Source organism: Stenella coeruleoalba (assembly GCF_951394435.1).
Source record: "Stenella coeruleoalba genome assembly, chromosome: 7".
Lineage (NCBI taxonomy): Eukaryota > Metazoa > Chordata > Mammalia > Artiodactyla > Delphinidae > Stenella > Stenella coeruleoalba.
This window is the reverse complement of record NC_137153.1, coordinates 70,539,641-70,560,044: the sequence shown is the minus strand read 5'-3', so window position 1 is coordinate 70,560,044 and position 20,404 is coordinate 70,539,641. Positions and strand designations below refer to the sequence as shown.

The following is a 20,404-nucleotide window of genomic DNA, read 5'->3' as shown; positions in this document are numbered from 1 at the left end:
GTGATCTTAAAAATTAAGAAGAACAGCTCTGGTCATGTCAGTCCCTTGCTTTTAAACCTCCCCTGTCTCCCTTCTGTACGCAAGCTTCCCAGAAGATAAAAACCAGACTCCTTGGCTTGGCATAAAATCTAACCCCAATTTATCTGCCCAGCTCTGTTTCTGCCTAACACACCATATATTCCAGAAGCTTAGCTTCTCAGTATCAAGTTATCATTGCTCAACTTCAAGCCTTTTACATCCTATTCCCTCTATGCCTAGGGTTTCCTCTCCACCCCAGTTTCTCCATCCCTCTTTTGGTAAAATCCTGTTCACCTTTCAAGTCCAGGCTCAAATGTCCTGTCTTCTGTGAAGCCTTCTTAAATGGACACTCCCCATGCTGCTCTCTTCAGCCTTTATCATTGTAATTCCCTCCTCCGCTTGATCATAGCTCCCCTGGGACTACATCCTCTTCATCTTTATATGCCAAGCATCTATTATGGAGCCTAGCGTATTCTAGGTCCTCTCTAAACATCTGTTGAATAAATGAGTAAATGAATAAATGAAGAATCCCCTATTTATCTTCACATGCTGCTCAGAAATTATGAGATTCCATGGAACCTTTTTTATTTATTTATGGCTGCAGCGGGTCTTCGTTGCTGCGCGTGGGCTTTCTCTAGTTGCGGCGAGTGGGGGCTACTCTTTGTTGCAGTGCACGGGCTTCTCATTGCGGTGGCTTCTCTTGTTGTAGAGCACGGGCTCTTGGTGCCCGGGCTTCAGTAGTTGTGGCACACGGGCTCAATAGTTGTGGCTCGTGGGCTCTAGAGCACAGGGCTCAGTAGTTGTGGCGCACGGGCTTAGGTGCTCTGCGGCATGTGGGATCTTCCCGGACCAGGGCTCAAACCTGTGTCACCTGCATTGGCAGGTGGATTCTTAACCACTGTGCCACCAGGGAAGTCCCTCCCTGGAATCTTTTAAGAATTCCAGACACCCAGTGTTAAATTCCAGGTATTTACCTATGCTAATTACAGATACAACACTTTATGATGCTACACAGAGTTGGGTTTGGTCTGTTTCATTTAGAATGCTTAGAGTCATTTAAATTGGGAGCTGGAAAGAATCAAAGATAAGCCAGTCCCCTTCAGAGAAAGATGAGATGTGTTGGGCAGAAAGAAGTTAAGTTAAAAAACCATGCAGTTAGCAGTTCCACAGCTAACCCAGTATACTTTTTATTTTGCTATACTTGATTGTGTTTGGGGGAAGGTTGGTCATGTGAATAGTCACAAAAGAGGAAATATAAAGAGAAAATAAAATGTATGGAAAATTAATCATACTTGATAATAATCAAATAAAGCAAATCAAGTATCATTAGTATCATTTTACACCTACTAAATTTTTTTTAAATGATACAGTCCAAGGCTGCAATGAAATTAGATTCTTATATACTTCTAAAGGCATCATAAATTGGTACAACTTTTTTGGAATGTAATAAGGAAATACAGAACAAGAGTCATAATGTTGACACTGTTTTGACTCTATCTAAAATACCAGGAATTTATTCTATGAAATATTTTAGCAACACTGAAAAACTGTAAGTACTTAGTGCAATACTGCCTGGTGAGAGCAAACTCAGTATCCAATAGGATGGGATGGTGTATTAAGCTATGGAAAATTTTGCTGTCATTAAACATTATAATTATGCAGCTTACATATACACACGGAAAATATATAATATAAATTGACATAGTAGAAATCAAAGTAGTATGTGCATTAGAATAGCAATTTTATAAATTATTCTTACAGAAAGCATTGGAAGGCAATTTTTACAAGAGTTGTGATAGGGTAGGATTATGGTTTTTCTATTTTTATCAACATTTTTTAATGTTGCTATGACATATTTTTTTCGAATAAGAAGCAGGTGGAAAGTAAATACACTCACCAGTGGGAACTGGAAGAATACAAAGGGACTCAGTGAAGCAGGTGAATCATATGTGTTTTGCCCCAAGCATCCCTTACCTGCTGTGGTGGGAATGGAAAGGGAAGTCAAGAAGTGTGTCCTCTGTAGGAAATCTGTTCAATTTGCAGGAAATAGAGGATGAGGGGAAGAAATCTCACTCGATTTTGCTAAGGAGAGAGAATATGGTTTGATCAATGCTGCCTTAATATCCAAGCAAGAGCACTGATTCTTGGACCTCTGCTGTCTGCTCACCAAGTCAACCATTTCTCAAGACACTGCTAAATGCCAGGCACTGATCTTTCGAAACTTTACGAATTTATTTCAATGAATCCCCATTCCAATTCAGCGATGTGCTTCCCACCGTGTTTTCTGTATGTCACGAGACCAGATTCTGGGACACAAGACCTGCCTACAAAACCCCTTTCTGTTGAGTCAAACCATAGGCCAGACCAATACATTGAAGTACGTATAAGTAAGTGTTCTCGTTACCCAAAAGGAGCTCAAATCACTTGTCTGCCTGCCACAGGCCAAGCACTCTATTAGGCTCTTGACATATGTTATCTCATTAAATCATAACATGAGATGGGTATATAGCACAGCCCCTATTCAACTCCGAAACTCAAAGAGAAGGTCGCAAGGTGTTCCTCAGTGAAGCCCGAAGCTGTGAGAGGCCTCAGGACATCCCTGCATTTGAACTTCCTTGTTCTTATTTTCAAAGGAGGAGCTAATGGCGTGCGGGGCAGAGCTCTGCCGGTGTAGGACTCTCTTGACAGAAGGCAGAATGTGCCATATGCCCTGGCCCTGGTCGATCAAGTCTAGAAGCATCACTCCCCAATATCGTGACAACCAAAACTGTCCCACACTTCCAAACCCTCTCTGGGGTGGGAGGGGGCCACCTCCACTTCAGAAACATTAAGCAATTGATATGCATTCCACCTTATATGTTTATCAAGCGCCTTTTCCATGCCAGGCACTCTGCTGGCAGAGAGGCATTTAGTGGGGAAGAATGACATTTATAAATTTATTTATTTTATTTTTGGCTGCACTGGGTCTCTGTCGCCGCGTGTGGGCTTTTCTTTGGTTGCCGCGAGCAGTGGCTTCTCTCGTTGCGGAGCACGGGCTCTAGGCGCACAGGCTTCAGTAGTTGTGGCACGCGGGCTCAACGGTTGTGGCTCGCGGTCTCTAGAGCACAGGTCTCAGTAGTTGTGGCGCACGGGCTTAGTTGCTCCGCGGCATGTGGGATCTTCCCGGACCAGGGCTCGAACCCGTGTCCCCTGCATCGGCAGGCGGGTTCTTAGCCACTGCGCCACCAGGGAAGCCCGGGAAGAATGACATTTAAAGTGATGCCCTAAAACATGACAAATGCAACAACAGACCATGTGCTGTGAGCACAGAGAGGAAAGTGCATCTCACTGCCTCAAGCGCCCAGGCCAAGCTTAGCGACCTGTCACCGTGAAGTGACTCCAAGGAGAGTTCCAGATTTGCTGTTCAAAGACCCCCATTCCTAGGCTCCATCCGAATCTTAATTACTGTCTCACTTCAGGCTCCTTGTTTATTTCCACAAAGAATTAATTTCTTCCTATGAAAAATGGGAACCATAATGAGGTCTGTCCTACCTACCTCTCAGAGTCGATTCAGGAGAAAGCGCTGCGGTGCGCTGTGCACATTAGTAGTATAGCAGGGATTCGAATTTGAAGCTAATTTGTCTTCTCGGCTGGGAATCAGGCATGTCTGGAAATGTCAACTGACTTGGTGGGGCTGGCAGCCTACTGGCATCTATTTTTTAAGGAGTTGGTTTCCCTGAATTTTCATCTGAGCCCTGTGGCAAGACAGGTTGTTTGCAAAGGTTGAAGAGACTGTTGTCACAAGGAGCTCTGTGAGACACCAGGGCTCACGTGATGCTACGCAGGTACCCAGATAACAAAGTGAGGCCTGGAGCTGGGAGCTGGTGGGGTGGAGGTGGGGCAGGAAACCGTCTCTCCATCTCTGCCCCAAACCCAGCACGTCCTCGCTCCATGAGGGCTGCTGAGTCCCCAGTTCTGCCTTGGCCCTGAGTACAGATGCCAGGACCCTTGCTACCACCAGTGACAGTGAGGAGATGCCTACTTTTGGATGCTTTCACAGGCAGGAAACATCAACCAGGAGGGCCTGGAGCAAAAGATAACCAGGCAATTGACGACTGGTAAACACAGATGAGATAACCCCCGCAAACCCACAAAATACTCGCCCGCCGAGATCCCACACCGAATGAGGGCATTAACCAATGAAATCTGATTTATTGTTGTTCATGTGACCTCATTTGTACCCGCAGGCTAGGACAACTTGGCTTACGGTTATTTACCACAGTAATGACGTATGTCTCCCTGACAATAGAAGAGGCGATGTCTGTCCAAAGGCCAGCTCCCAGCATGCACTGCCTGCCTCCCCAGGCCCCAGGTACTGTGGGAGGAAGGTATTGAGATGGAAGCCCACTGCCATGACAACCTGGGTTTGGGATTGCTCTTCCTCTCGGTGAACGGGGTAGAGGAGAAAGCAATTTTCCCAAGACTACCTCATTCTTAGTAAAGGTGAAATGACTATGAGGAGTTTATTGAAAGTGGTGGTGCCTGGAAATCAGTACTTGACTCTTGATTTCATAAAGTTTTATGAACCCAGTGACTTCATAATGTTAATGGGCACGAGGGTAGAAGTTCACCTCCTGGGGCCTTCCCAGGTATTATAAGAGCTAATAGTTGGTAGATTGGTCTCAGGCTGATTAGGCGATTGGAACAGTTCCCCTTTTCCTACCGTGAACTTGCTTTTCCTACCGTGGTAGTCTGTATTTTCCCAAGATGGCTACAACAACATCTCCCATCCACGTGCTTTCCTTACAGTGTGACTTGACATTTCTCCCATGGAGTGGCAGGGTCTCTGTCCCCTCCCCTTGAGTCTGGGTGAACCTTTGCCACTGTCTTAAGTAGAGAGTATGGTAGAAGTGGAGCTATGTGACCTCTGAGGTTAGAGCATCAAAACGCCACGCACTTCCGCCCAGCTCTCTTGGAACGCCACTTCCTGGAACCCAGCCCCTCTGTTCTGAAGAATCCCAGGCAGGCTGTGGAGAGACTCCTGTGGAGAGAACCAAGGCTCCCAGCCTCCGGTCGAGCTGAGCCTCCAGACAATGGCCAGCACTGACCAGCCAGCCATGTGAGTGAGGAACCCTGAAGTGGATCCTCCAAATTTTGCTGCCATCCTTTCTTCACGTTGCTAACATACTATTGTCAGCTCCATCCGGGCTGCTCACGATAAGCTCCGCCTTTGGTCTGCGCTATTTTGTTTGATTATAAAATAGGTTTCTTTGCTTTCTAAATCCTACTGGCATTTGCTTTAGAATTTGTCTCATCACCAAAGATTCAGTTTGGTTAATTAATCCCAGCGCTTCTTGAGGGAAAATTGCAGAACTTGAGAATTACAAGACATTACTTCAATGCCTGTATTCTGAACACCTTTTTAAAATTATCAAAGACCTAAAGAGTTAGGCTTTTCTCTAAAAGTACCACACCCTAGGACTAGAAAATGACCCCTTAAGTTGACCTTCTGTGTTATATTGGGGGAGATAGACAGAAGGGGGGGATTTTTAATTTATCATCCACATCCCCTTCTCTTTCCGCCACATTTAATGTGATCCTCAGAAGGCTATGTCCCTGTCTTGCTCTTATTTAAAACAGAGACTCCTCTCATCAATTTCCCCAATTTTAAGTTTGTGAAGTAGGACAAAAAAAAAAGGAAGGTCTGCTGTTACACTAATTTCACTTATTCTCACCTATTTCAAAACCACGTTATTTTCCCTGCTGCATTTCTACCAGCTATTTTCTTTGGCAACCTATGGGTTTCCTGCAGAGAGGGGACAATGGGCAAGTTAAGTGAGAGAGATGATTTACGAGGCTTTTTTCCTTTTGCTCTAATTTATAGGAAAATTGTCCTTGCATGGATGACAGGCTACAGCCCACATCACTGAGGGATTCATCATTATGGGGAGGGGGAAGGAATAAATAGAATAATATTTTATATTAGTAATACCCAATATATTTGATGGTAATAGTTCACGTATACCTTGGATATTAGTAAAAATGCCTTTTTTTAAAAACTGAAAGAATATTTGCCTTTATTTCAGACAGTACGTCACTTCTTTTGTAAGCGTTAATTTGTATCTGTTTCAGCTGGGATTATGTTCTACCGCATAAAATAGAGAACCAAAATAAAAAAGGTTTGAAACCACACCACAATCCTATCCTTTCATGTAAAAGGCAGCCAGCACTGAGCAGTCCAGGGCTGGTAGAACAGCACTACAAAGACACCAGGACTCAAGACTTCTTCTCTTTCTGTTTTATCATTCTTAGCACATAGTTTCCATCCTCAAGCTGCAGGTGCACCAGCATCTTGTCTGGGATCCCAGAAATCAAAGGAGGAAAAGGGAGAGGAAAACCCATACAGCACCCAGCTGAGTCACCTCCCTCTAAGAGGCATCCCTGGCAATTTCACACAGTAGTCTGCTTGCATCTCGATGGCCAGAATGTAATCACATGATCACCTGTAGCTTCAAAGGAAGCTGGGAAAACATTAGCACCACAGCATGCAGCGGTCTCTCCCTTCTCCAGGCTCCTCTAATGCTTTTGTCTACTCTATACAATCTAATACCCAACTATAGCCTTCTTCTATTGTTCTGGTTCCAGGAGCAAGCAGAGTTCTTTACTAGAATTGTAAGCTCCTTGCGGTAATTACCACATCTCTTATACTGCACCCTTTACAGTTCCTGGTATGAGGCTCCGACATATTGCTACACCCCAAAATTGTACACGTTCTATTTCTCATTAAAGGAGGAGAATGGAATTTGGATTGGTAACCAGCAGTCTGATACAATGTCATCAATACATGATACCTCATTCGTCATAGATATTACATTTCAATTTTATACAGTTGAATAACTGTTTTTGGATTGCCTCCTCTGTTCTAGCTCCAAATCAAGTACTACGAAGAGTGTGGTAAAAGTATGTCACATGGTAATTAATTCCCTTCAAGGAGCTTACCATTTTATAAAGCACTCTGCTTGCTCATGAAACGCAGAACAGTGGAAGAGAGCTGTCATCAGGTCTTATAGTATACAGTGTAGATAATATGCACTGGAGGAAATTGGAGAAGGGAGGAACTTCTGAAATCTGTGATGCTAATGTTTTCCTGAAGAAGATAGAACCTGCCATGGGAATTGAAAAATATGGTGGACACACATGATGTCAACTTGGCTGGACCCCAAGGCTAAGCACTATTCTGGGTTTGTCTGTGAGACGGGTTCTACCAATTCAGCATTTGAATCAGTAGACCGAGTAAAGGAGATTGCCCTCCCCAGTGTGGGCAGGCCTCATCCAGTCCTTAGAAGGCCTGGATAGAACAAAAAGGCCAAATAAGAGAGAATTCTCTCTCTCTGCCTGTCTTCAAGCTGGAACACCAGGCCTCTACTACCCTTCGGACTCAGACTCAGACTGGAACTTACACTGTTGGCTCTCCTGGTTCTCGGAACCCCTGGACTTGGATTGAAACTATCCCATCAGCTCTTCTGAGTCTCCAGCATGCTGACTGTAGATCTTGAAAATTCTCAGTCTTCATAATTGCATTCCTCAAAGATTCCTGACTATTACAAGTATGCAACAAAACTTTTAGTACACTTAGCATCTTCTAAGCCTTAGATACAGTGATAAGCACAGGAATACAGAGCTGAAAGATACATCCCTGTTCCTGAATTAACTTATGGACCAGTCGTGGGAGAGAGAGGAGAGAAGACAGCCCATGATGATACCATGTGAAAGTGCTATGATGCAGGGATGCACAGAGTGCTGTGGGAACACAGGGAGGGACCCTTAACTCAGCTGAAGGGAAGGGGGTCTTTAGGGGACAGGGAATGTGTGTCTCAGATGACTTCCCAAAGGAAGGGTGGAGGCATGTGGGGTACGTAGGGTAGACTTGAAGGAACGTGTTTTCGAGTTTGTTTGTTTTGTTGGAGAGACTTGCATGTTTTTAAAGACTGGGAAGAAAGTGTTGATAGAGAAAGGGAGACATGGAAAGTATTAGAGGGAGGGAAAGTGGGTGAAAGAGAAGGCAGGAGGAGAAGAGATTCAGAGCTCGTGGGAAGAGCTGAGCCCTCATTCAGAATGAGAAATGATGAGGCACACAGGGCTCAGAGCTGAAGGGGCCCCTCCAGCTTCCTCTGGTTTAGCAATCCTAGATTCCCAGTGTGGAAAAGGAGGCACAGAATCTGGGATATGGGGGGGAAAAAACTCACCTAGGGGATAAAGACTGTGGATTTGTCATCAGAGTCACAGCCACCTGATCATGACCTCTGGAAACTCTCCCAGTGGTAGGACCCAGCAGAGGCCCACGGGGACCCACACTGCCTCTGTTTCCTCTCTATTCTTGCCCATTATGTCTCCCTTTCCCCTCTCTGCTTGGTTTCTGACTGTCTCCTCTCTCCTCTCTTCTACACAATTCACTCACTTTTTTGCAGACTCACAAACCCAGTGAGTTTTCTTTTATCATCCAGTTGTTGTGGTTTGTCAACCATTTGTCACCACTGACCTGAGTGGTATAATCCATTCTGGGCCCCTGGATGCTGAAGCCAACCACCTGGGGTCCCCAGACCCCCCACCCCCCACCAACTGCAAGTCCATGGATGCTGGTGCCTTCTGAAGCCCCAAAGCAGATGTGAGGGTTCCTACTCGCTCTTGAACCCATCCCATGCAGCTTCTCTTCCCAGGTGCTTCTGCATGTCCAAGGCAACTTGGGAAGGTAAGAAGGGTCACAGAGGAATTCAAAATATTCAGTTGATACATAGTTTCAGTTTGAGGTGGCTTGATTTGTGTGATTTGAAATAAATGCAGTAAGAGCACCATTTATTTCCAACTCTGCAGTAAGATTATTAACTTTTTCTTCCAAAGATAAACTTGATTACATTACTTATTTATACTATGTACATTGCATCAGAGGTAAAAAAAAAAAATGCATCAGGGTAAAAAAAATCTTATACAGTTTTTTAAATGAGTGTTTTCTTACCCGCTGCTAATAACAGATTAGATTATTAAAAAGGAAGAATTTTAAACATGCAACTCAGCCTCAGGTCTTAGTACTGCTTGTTTACTTTTACACATTTTGCTAAACTTGACAGACAATCTAGAAATATCATCTCTGCTCACTTTCAATTCCTCATTTTTATCCCAATGCTGTACTTTTGTGTTGAGGTCTATGACATATCAGGAGAGGCAGCATCATACAGGAGAAAAAAATGGGAGCTTTGGAGCTGCATATATTTAAGTTCACAAGTCTAGTGTGCCTTTTACTAGTTGGGGACTGGGGTTATATCATTAAAGAGCAATTCAGATTTCAGTTGTTTTAATTTGTATATTCAATGACAAATTTACTGGGTGGTCACTGTGAACCAGGCACTGTGCTATGTGACCACAGTTAATCTGGACAGCAGTCCGATGAAATAGGTATTACTGTTTTCTCCATTTTACAGATGAGCAAGGTGAGACTTAGATTAGCTAAATTAAGGATATTCACCAAATAAGCTAGAAGTCAAACCTATGTGTCTGACTCTAAGACAACCCTCTTAGCCATGGTCCCACACTGCCTGGCACGTAGATCAGCTCCAGGCCTAGTAATATCAATAGCACCTGCACAGTAGGTGTCATCTCTAAAGGAAGATGAAGAAATAGAGGTTAGAGAAAATCCCACATCCTCAGAAGGCAAGACCATTCAGCTTTATAGTCCTTCAGCCTTTTCCCTGTCCTGGCCATACTTCCTTTCTTGCAGGAAGGCATGAAACATTGGCCCCATCAGTTCTCTGAAGGATGCAGCCCTCTGTCGTTGGGATGGTAAGAGGGACCATGATGCTCAATTTAATTCATGCCTTCCTTATCCCTAAAGGATTTAAAGTAGACTTATCCATTCATATGGCATGTTTCCCTGTTCCTTTATCTTTCAGAAAGTGCTAGCGTATATTATCTCATTCAGATCTCCCAAAAACCCTGACGAAAATGAGGTTCAGAGATTCTAAACAGTAGGCTCAAGTCAACAGGGTAATTATTAGTAGCACGAGGGGAATTTGACCACAAACCCCTCACGTCTATGTTAGTTACAATTCTTAGCTATGATAGTTTCTCCCTGAGTGTTTAAATGAAACATGAATACAATAAGAAGTGAGTGCTTAATTATGTGATCATGACACTTCCTGGCTTGGAAGCCTCTTAGGGAAGCCCACCACTGATGAGGTCTAGCACAAAAGATGCAGGCATTGCCACCTATCTATCCCCAGCCTAAACTTCCTGCATCCTTCACCCCTGCCCTAGCCACACTGTTATGAACGAAACTTGAGTGCACTTGCCTCAGTGCAGTAAAGCCAATCTACTGACACTCAGTAGTGGTGAAGGAAAATGCAGTGTTTATTGCAGGGCACTAAGCAAGGAGTCCAAGGTAGCTAGTGCTTAAAGGGCCCAAACTCCCTGAAGGCCTTCAGGGAAAGGTTTTTAAAGACAGGATGAGGGAGGGGGTTTTCGGAGTGTGTGATCAGGTCACGGACGTTCTTCTGATTGGTTGGTGATGAGGAAATCAGGAGCCAACATCATCAACCTTCTGGTTCCAACCAGTCTGGGGTCCACATGCTTGTGATCAGCATATGGTTAACTTCTTCCACCTGGTGGGGGTTTCAGTATCTGCAAACCAGCTCAAAGGACATGGCTCAGAGTATTATCTATAGCCCTTGAGTAGGAGCTAAAAGTCCTTGACTTTGTTAATGGCTAAACTATTATTGTCTTGCTTGACTGTTTTCCTTTCTTTCTGCATTTTCTCACTTCTCTGATTAAATTTACTCTTTGGAACTCGGGGAAGGCCTAGGAAGCTAAAGTTTTTTCTACAGGCAAGAAGCAGGTGGAGGACATTTAGCAGGGGTGGGAGGCATCCTGTTCTGAGAAGGCCCCATAGGGTCCTACTTGGTTAGGACACTGCCTCTACTCAAGTGATGTCAGAGCAGCTGCTGTTGCAGAATACAATGTCCCTTCATCTATCCAGGTTTGCTCTGCTGTTGCTTCTTCAAGGAACCACTCTTGTCCCCTGCCCATTCTCTGCGTAGAACACACAACTACTCTTTCAGAGCCCCACACAGTTATTACCCTCTCTAGAAAACTTCTCCCAAATTCCTATCCCACAAAAAACGATTGTGCACCACTTTGCAAATGCCCCACCATAATTATTTGCTTACACATCTTTCTTCCTACTAGAATGAGAGTTTCAAGACCAGTAACCTCCCATTCATTTTAATGCCCACCACCCAGCTAAATGTACCCGGCACACAGAAGTACCTACAAATGGGTTTAGAAGGTTTTGTTATTGCTTTTTAGCTAACTGTATTTGAGTTTCTGCTCTGTGCCAGGACATTTATCAAAATGCTTTGCCTATAATAACACATCCAGTCCTCACAACAACCCATGAGGTGGGTTCTATTATATTCCTTACCCTACAAATGAGGAAACTGTAAAACTATACCTAAAAGGAGAGAGATTGGGGAACCTCACTAGTAAGAGCCTGATTTCCCAGTTTCACCAAAAGCAAAAACTGCGATCGTTCTCTTCCTCTACAGAAAGAGCATGGCTGCACGATCTCTTTACAAAGGTCTTTGAAAGAACACAGTCTGCTTGTATCATATCTTCACCACAGCTTGTGACGGTAATTGTTTTTCTTTACCATCCCTTCAAAGGCCATGTATAAATCTTATAAAACCTATAATTAGACATAGAAGCCCGAGTTGCCTTTCTTTTTTTCCTGGTTTTACTGAAGGTAGTATTTCAGGTGGGAAAAAAAGGAATTGGAAAACACATCCCCTCCAGCATCCTTAGGGAGGTGGGTAAGTAGGGAACCCCAGGGAATTTCCTCGAGGTGCCTCCTAATGTGAGCAGAAGGATGGGGACCACTTTCTCTTTCTTAAAGTGGCACAATGAAGATTACATCTTTGGATTGAACAATGTTCCCCTGCCAAGCAGAATTGGAGGGTGAATGAGGATGAATTTTCTTTCCTCTTCCAAGTCCATGAGAGCACCTTATTGCATTCTCTATCAAAGTCAATAAATATATCTGGTATTGTCTGTGGAAAAAAACAGAGCTGAGCCTCCCTCAAGGAGCGTCAAATCTGCTGGAGAGAGTCATCTAATCCACAGACTGCAATACGGTATTTACTTAAATTGTGGCTCAGATAGGGATAGGAGCAAAGTGTTGGAACCGGTCATAGAGAGGAAGACATTTTTGTGGACAAATGGAGAATGCTTCATGGTTGGGGAATCCTTTCACTATTCCATGACTGAAAAGGAAATGAGCTCACTGGTGTCATTAATCCTCGTAACTTCTTATCAGGTAGTTTCGAGCCTGGCAGAATCACACCATTTCACAGAGGAATGCAATATTGAAGGATATAGAAATGTAGGAGAGAGGAATAGAGGGCATAATAACGATATACAGCATTAAATAAATGCCTACAAAATATCAGATGTTTCACATATATTATTTAATTTAATCAGTCGGAACCCTGCCTGGCCCATTGCTCCGTTGAAGAAACTAAGGCTCAACACTGTTAAGTCATCCGCCCAAGTCACAGAGTTCCCAGTTGTCAGAGCCAGGATTCGAAACTAGGTCTATCTCTTCTGACTTTGGGGTTTTTTTCTATTTCACCATGCTGCCTTTAAAAAAATCATATAAAAGGCAAATAAATGATTGATGTTGTTCTTCCTCAAGGACATGAAAGGAATGTACAAACAGCACAGTCATTTTCTGCAGTAAAATCTTTTAATTATGACCCAAATCACAGCACTGCCGTGCTAAGCTGAATGTGAGCTCACCTGAAGTCAAAGCACTTCACAGCAAGTTCAGTGGCAACAATTCAGCTCTTTTTCTATTAACAAATAGAGAACCCTGGGAAGGAACGTTTTATCCAACTTAGACCAAAATCTTATAGAGTGAGACATTTACAAGGATGCCCGCAGGAGGGGAAAGAAAAGGGAAGGGTAGAGTTTGCAACTTACTATCTTTAAAATTTCACTTGGGAAGCTACTGTTATTAGCTTTTAGAATACAGTACACCCCTTTTGAGGACTGTTTTAGGGAATATTTGCAGGGAGTATAAAAGCCTGAATGAACAGGTTAGCAGGATTGTGTGGCTAGGCCAGCTTGATGGGTTCAGAACCAAGTCTACAGCCCAAAGGAAGAGTCCATGTTTCAGGCGATGCTCATGATTCAGCAATGGTTGCTTTTCATAAGTAATGAGATAACTCATCTCATTTGTTTCCCAAGGCAGGCGATGGATTCTGTCATTACTTTCAATGATGTATTTACCCTCCATCATTTTTAATCTTTGAGCATTGTGAATATCTACAAAGCACTTTAGAAGCATCTGACCCCGATGATTCTAAATATGCAGAATATCCTAAGCTCTTCTTCTTTTAAAAGGCTCTGAATCAGGCAACGGCATCACAGAACTTTAGTTTATTACCTTGTTGTTCTTTTGTATTACCTTTTTTTTTTTTTTTTTTTTTTTTTGCGGTACGCGGGCCCCCCACTGTTGTGGCCTCTTCCATTGCAGAGCACAGGCTCCGGACACGCAGGCTCAGCGGCCATGGCTCACGGGCCCAGCCGCTCCGTGGCATGCGGGATCTTCCCGGACCGGGGCACGAACCTGTGTCCCCTGCATCGGCAGGCGGACTCTCAACCACTGCGCCACCAGGGAAGCCCTGTATTACCTTTTTAATCTTTTGTATGAGACGCATGTGTATAAAATATATGTGATAAACACACACAAGATAGGAAAATTCTAAAAAAAATACCACTGGAATTGAGCAAAGGCTTCCTCAGTTCCACCTGTGCTCCTCAGTAGGTGACAGAGGAGAATATGCTTGAAGATTCCAAGTGAAAGAATCTTCCAGCACACAGAAGAGGCAGACACAAGGATGATGAAAAAGAGGGATGTCCTGGAAGAAAGTATCCTTCCAGGAGATCCAATAAAACACTGCATTTAAATTAAGTTCAATATTCCTACTAAGTCACTCAGGACAAGAATATATCCCATCTTGAACTAATTTCTCTGTGTCAAGATGACAGCCAACTTCATCACACGTAGGGGCAAGAAAAATTCACAGGACTCTGGGATTCATTGATTCATTTCTTCAACATTTCCTGAGAACCTACTCTCGTTACTCTTTGCTCATCCTATCCTTCCAGTTCTGAGCGATGAAAACAGAGGATTGCGCAAAGGGTAAAAACAATTTAGTCCCCAACCTTCATAGTTGATTTGTTAATTACGCATATTTATCACCAATATGAGTATAGCTTCTGCCTCTCTCTGGAGTAGATCACTTCTTCACTCAAAAAATTTTGTCAGTGCGCCTTCAGGCCCGAAACAGTAAGTATATCCTATAAGTCTAAAAAGAAATACAGGCATGCTAAGTCATTTTCATCAAAATCCCAATATATAACTGAAGGAAATTTGGCTTCCGGTGTTGTGTCATTAAGGCAAATGAAAGAAATGGTGACTTACCGTAACAAGGTAAATATCAAAAGATAGACGCTAAAATTTTAATGAAAATCGTTAGAGTTTGCACCGTAGGAAATTTAGTGGATATATTCTGAGTATCGGGCTCATGCTTTAAAGGCATGTTGAGGCTAATTAATTTTGTTCATTTCAAAACGGAAGAGGCTAGAGAACAGGGTCCCAGTGACCGATGGGGTTCTTCCAAGTGTGAAAGACATGAGAAAAATGCAAAGATAACCTGGTAGTTTTCAGGGAGGATTGCCATGTTCCGTTACTATAATTTCATCTCAGCAAAGGGCATACTCAGCATCCAGTGGGTATTTATTTAATCCCTCAGTAAAAATGGAAGCAAATGGCTCTGCTGAGGACTCAGGAGCAGAAGATCTGACCGCGTTGACCGCACAACTGTGCCTCTGAAATCTGGGACGAGATAAATACCAGGGCTCTGAGGTCAGCTCTCAAATGGAGAGACAGGTATGTATTAGGAACATTCAAAATAGTCTTTGAAGCAAGACGGTCTGGCTGTTTGTCTGTTGCCCCCAGGTTTTAATCTGCAGTTCCATGTCCCCCCCTGCCTGGAGCTGGAGGACAAGTAGGCAAAGGGCAAAAAGGGCCAAAGGGCCAAAGCAGACAGACCCTCCTGTCTCCTACATAAGGAGACTACCAAGTTCAGAATACTGCAGCACTGAGTTTAGGAGTCAGGTGGGCCGAGATCTTTTGGACAGGTGACTCTTAGTGTGCCATCATAACCAGGACATTTTCTTGGGAGCAGCTGGTCTGTACCAGCGCCCCTGAGCAACCACAGACTGGGAGAGTAATACGGGTATTTCCGTGAAGCTGAGTGCTGACACTCGTCATTTTCATAATGACTGTATTTCTCATCTCCTCCACTTCCGTGGGCCAGCCACATAGTGTGTAGTGTAGCACAACTACCTGTATGTGCTTCTACTTACTCAAGTTTACAGCTTCTGTACAATACTGATTAATCCTCCCTTCTCCATGACACTGAGGCAGTAACATTCTAATGCCATCTTTATTATTGTTCAGCAGATACCATACTACTGCCTACAGAAATAGTGCAGATCACGGAACTAGTGTTTGAGGTCCATAAAATGCAAGGTTATGAGTATTTCATTACTATACATTTTATTTCCCTGTGTATTCTGCATCTCCCAAAATGTTGTTTGTTTATTTATTGGCTCACTGTTCACCAGGAATGCTTAATTTTTTTTTTTTTTTTTTTTTTTTTTTTTTTTTTTTGCGGTATGAGGGCCTCTCACTGTTGTGGCCTCTCCCGTTGCGGAGCACAGTCTCCGGACGCGCAGGCTCAGCGGCCATGGCTCACCGGCCCAGCCGCTCCGCGGCATGTGGGATCTTCCCAGACCGGGGCACGAACCCGCGTCCCCTGCATCGGCAGGTGGACTCTCAACCAACTGTGCCACCAGGGAAGCCCCTTAATTCTTAATATAAGGTATGGACTGGATCACCAACCCCAGCTGTGTGGGCTGAGCTACATTTGAAAGTAATGATAGATGGTTTTTGTTTTTGTTTTCCTTTTTACATCTTTTTCCAACACGCAAATACTTGACTGTCAGATGACCTCACTAATAGGAGTTTGAACTGCTTCGTCATAATTGCATTGATTTGCAAGCCCCACAAATTGACTCGCACACATATCTCCTGTGAACTACGGCTACGTATTTAAATTTTTCTCAACGCCCCATTGTATCCATCTTTGGCTGAAGTAAGCAGTTAGACTTGGGCCGCAGATCTTGGCAGTGAAAGACACATTGTCCAAGTGCAATTAGCTTCATTCCCTGTGCTGGTACAAATGATTTGTATGAATCAGCTGGTCCTGCAAGAGATGCAACCATTATCACCTGCTTCTGAATTTTCCTTTAACTACAAAATTCATATTAGTAAATAGCCAGGGGGATTCAGTCTTAGCAAAATCAGAGCCTGAATGCCATGCATTAAGGTGCTAACTTCTCTCCCGCTATAGAGCATAGTAGATATTAATACAGCTCTTTGGTACAGGCTGCAAAATATATAAAATATCATAATTATATCTACGATTCAGCAATGAAACAATTTTCCCCCTTTCTTCACTGTCATCAGCATAATAGCAGCCTATGGGATTTGTATTTTCTGGCTCTGATCCCTTTTATGGGCTGTAGGAAAAAAAAAAATACAAGCAGGTTAGTTTCACAGCTCTGAGAAGGCCTCATGACAGAAATATTGCTTTTAATGTTATTGTCTCTTTCTAGCTTGTAATCCACTCTCTTTGGGTGGAGAGGCTTCTGTGCTGATGTAGCATCACTTCTGTTTTTCTGATAAACCTCTATGTTCCCTCCTTGCTTCCCCCTCCCATCTGGATGGGGAAATAATTAACCAGCTTTCAGGATCATGCTATGTTATCTATAGGGAGGGGGTTAGTCAGAGGAGAATGAAGTCAGAAGGAGGCATGTCTCCCAGGTTTCTCTTGGAGACATAAAAGAACAGAAGAAAGATGGCTTCTGAGTGAATATTCACATCCCATTTATTTTGCTAGCCAAGACAAATATCACAGCTCATATCTAACATTTGAAAACATTTTTTTAAATACATTAGAGAAAGTTTAATCCATCCAAGTAAAATGATGGATTAATAAGTCAAGGACAGAATAGTAGAAGGAAAATATATTATAGAGAATGACGCCCGTGTCAATCTGAAAGGGGCGGAAAAAAAGCTGAAATAGAAATGGGGGAAAAAAAGTGTACCATACCAACCTTAAATAAAAAACCCTCCTGTAGTTATGCTAAATGTTAATTAATGTTACCCAAGACCCCTATGGTACTATTACTTCAGAAACAGGTATCTTCAAGCCATCTGAGATTCTTTTTGTTATAACCTACACTGTGAGCATCATGGATTGAACACTAGGATAAATATTCCCTCTATAATTATTGGTAATAATATTCTGTGCACATTTATGTCCCCCATCATCATCTGTGATGAGGCTAATCCAGTACTTTCTGCATGAACTGTTATAATACCCAAAGCAGCAGGACGGAATATTATCAAGCTTGGGTTTACCGATGGAAGACATAATGTAATAGAGTTCATTTCTGGAAAATAGGCTAGGGATGGAATTCGTTAGAATCAGCCATACAGACAGACACCTGGACCACTCCGAGGTGACTCGCTGAAGTGACCAGTTCTCAGAACAGTATCCTGTCAGTCCCAGAAAGCCATCCTCAATACAGTTCCTCAGAACTCAGAAAATATTCTGTAGTCACGATGCATTCTTTGTTTTTGTTTTTGGTTTTTTTTTCATTTTAACATCTTTATTGGAGTATAATTGCTTTACAATGGTATGTTAGCTTCAGCTTCACAACAAAATGAATCAGTTATATATATACATATGTTCCCATATCTCTTCCCGCTTGCGTCTCCCTCCCTCCCACCCTCCCTATCCCACCCCTCCAGGCGGTCACAAAGCACCGAGCTGATCTCCCTGTGCTATGCGGCTGCTTCCCACTAGCTATCTACCTTACGTTTGGTAGTGTATATATGTCCATGCCTCTCTCTCACTTTGTCACAGTTTACCCTTCCCCTCCCCATAGCCTCAAGTCCATTCTCTAGTAAGTCTGTGTCTTTATTCCTGTTTCACCCCTAGGTTTTTCATGACATTTTTTTTTCTTAAATTCCATATATATGTGTTAGCATACGGTATTTGTCTCTCTCTTTCTGACTTACTTCACTCTGTATGACAGACTCTAGGTCTATCCACCTCATTACAAATAGCTCAATTTCGTTTCTTTTTATGGCTGAGTAATATTCCATTGTATATATGTGCCACCCCTTCTTTATCCATTCATCCGATGATGGACACTTAGGTTGTTTCCATCTCTGGGCTATTGTAAATAGAGCTGAAATGAACATTTTGGTACATGACTCTTTTTGAATTATGGTTTTCTCAGGGTATATGCCCAGTAGTGGGATTGCTGGGTCATATGGTAGTTCTATTTGTAGTTTTTTAAGGAACCTCCATACTGTTCTCCACAGTGGCTGTATCAATTTACATTCCCACCAACATTGTAAGAGGGTTCCCTTTTCTCCACACCCTCTCCAGCATTTATTGTTTCTAGATTTTTTTGATGATGGCCATTCTGACCGGTGTGAGATGATATCTCATGGTAGTTTTGATTTGCATTTCTCTCATGATTAGTGATGTTGAGCATTCTTTCATGTGTTTGTTGGCACTCTGTATATCTTCTTTGGAGAAATGTCTATTTAGGTCTTCTGCCCATTTTTGGATTGGGTTGTTTGTTTTTTTGTTATTAAGCTGCATGAGCTGCTTATAAATTTTGGAGATTAATCCTTTGTCAGTTGCTTCATTTGCAAATATTTTCTCCCATTCTGAGGGTTGTCTTTTGGTCTTGTTTGTGGTTTCCTTTGCTGTGCAAAAGCTTTTAAGTTTCATTAGGTCCCATTTGTTTATTTTTGTTTTTATTTCCATTTCTCTAGGAGGTGGGTCAGAAAGGATCTTGCTGTGATTTATGTCATAGAGTGTTCTGCCTATGTTTTCCTCTAAGAGTTTGATAGTTTCTGGCCTTACATTTAGGTCTTTAATCCATTTTGAGCTTATTTTTGTGTATGGTGTTAGGGAGTGATCTAATCTCATACTTTTACATGTAGCTGCCCAGTTTTCCCAGCACCACTTATTGAAGAGGCTGTCCTTTCTCCACTGTACATTCCTGCCTCCTTTATCAAAGATAAGGTGACCATATGTGCGTGGGTTTATCTCTGGGCTTTCTATCCTGTTCCATTGATCTATATTTCTGTTTTTGTGCCAGTACCATACTGTCTTGATTACTGTAGCTTTGTAGTATAATCTGAAGTCAGGAAGCCTGATTCCTCCAGCTCCATTTTTCGTTCTCAAGATCGCTTTGGCTACTCGGGGTCTTTTGTGTTTCCATAAAAATTGTGAAATTTTTTGTTCTAGTTCTGTGAAAAATGCCAGTGGTAGTTTGATAGGGATTGCATTGAATCTGTAGTTTGCTTTGGGTAGTAGAGTCATTTTCACAATGTTGATTCTTCCAATCCAAGAACATGGTATATCTCTCCATCTATTTGTATCATCTTTAATTTCTTTCATTAGTGTCTTATAATTTTCTGCATACAGGTCTTTTGTCTCCTTAGGTAGGTTTATTCCTAGATATTTTATTCTTTTTGTTGCAATGGTAAATGGGAGTGTTTTCTTGATTTCACTTTCAGATTTTTCATCCTTAGTGTATAGGAATGCCAGAGATTTCTGTGCATTAATTTTGTATCCTGCTACTTTACCAAATTCATTGATTAGCTCTAGTAGTTTTCTGGTAGTATCTTTAGGATTCTCTATGTATAGTATCACATCATCTGCAAAGAGTGACAGCTTTACTTCTTCTTTTCCGATTTGGATTCCTTTTATTTCCTTTTCTTCTCTGATTACTGTGGCTAAAACTTCCAAAACTATGTTGAATAAGAGTGGTGAGAGTGGGCAACCTTGTCTTGTTCCTGATCTTAGTGGAAATGCTTTGAGTTTTTCACCATTGAGGACGATGTTGGCTGTGGGTTTGTCATATATGGCCTTTATTATGTTGAGGAAAGTTCCCTCTATGCCTACTTACTTTCTGCAGGGTTTTTATCATAAATGGGTGTTGAATTTTGTCAAAAGCTTTCTCTGCATCTATTGAGATGATCATATGGTTTTTCTCCTTCAATTTGTTAATATGGTGTATCACGTTGATTGATTTGCGTATATTGAAGAATCCTTGCATTCCTGGAGTAAACCCCACTTGATCATGGTGTATGATCCGTTTAATGTGCTGTTGGATTCTGTTTGCTAGTATTTTGTTG

At 42.5% G+C, this 20,404-nt stretch overlaps 1 long non-coding RNA gene across 1 annotated transcript in view; it reads left to right on the top strand.

Moving 5' to 3' along the window:
• Positions 1–20,404, top strand: part of LOC307188997 — a 154,682-nt gene that overhangs the window by 94,137 nt on the left and 40,141 nt on the right. The window contains exons 3-4 of the long non-coding RNA XR_013829092.1: positions 11,592–11,677; positions 14,862–14,998. This is a non-coding gene — a long non-coding RNA (uncharacterized lncRNA). The remainder of the gene's footprint in view (positions 1–11,591; positions 11,678–14,861; positions 14,999–20,404) is intronic.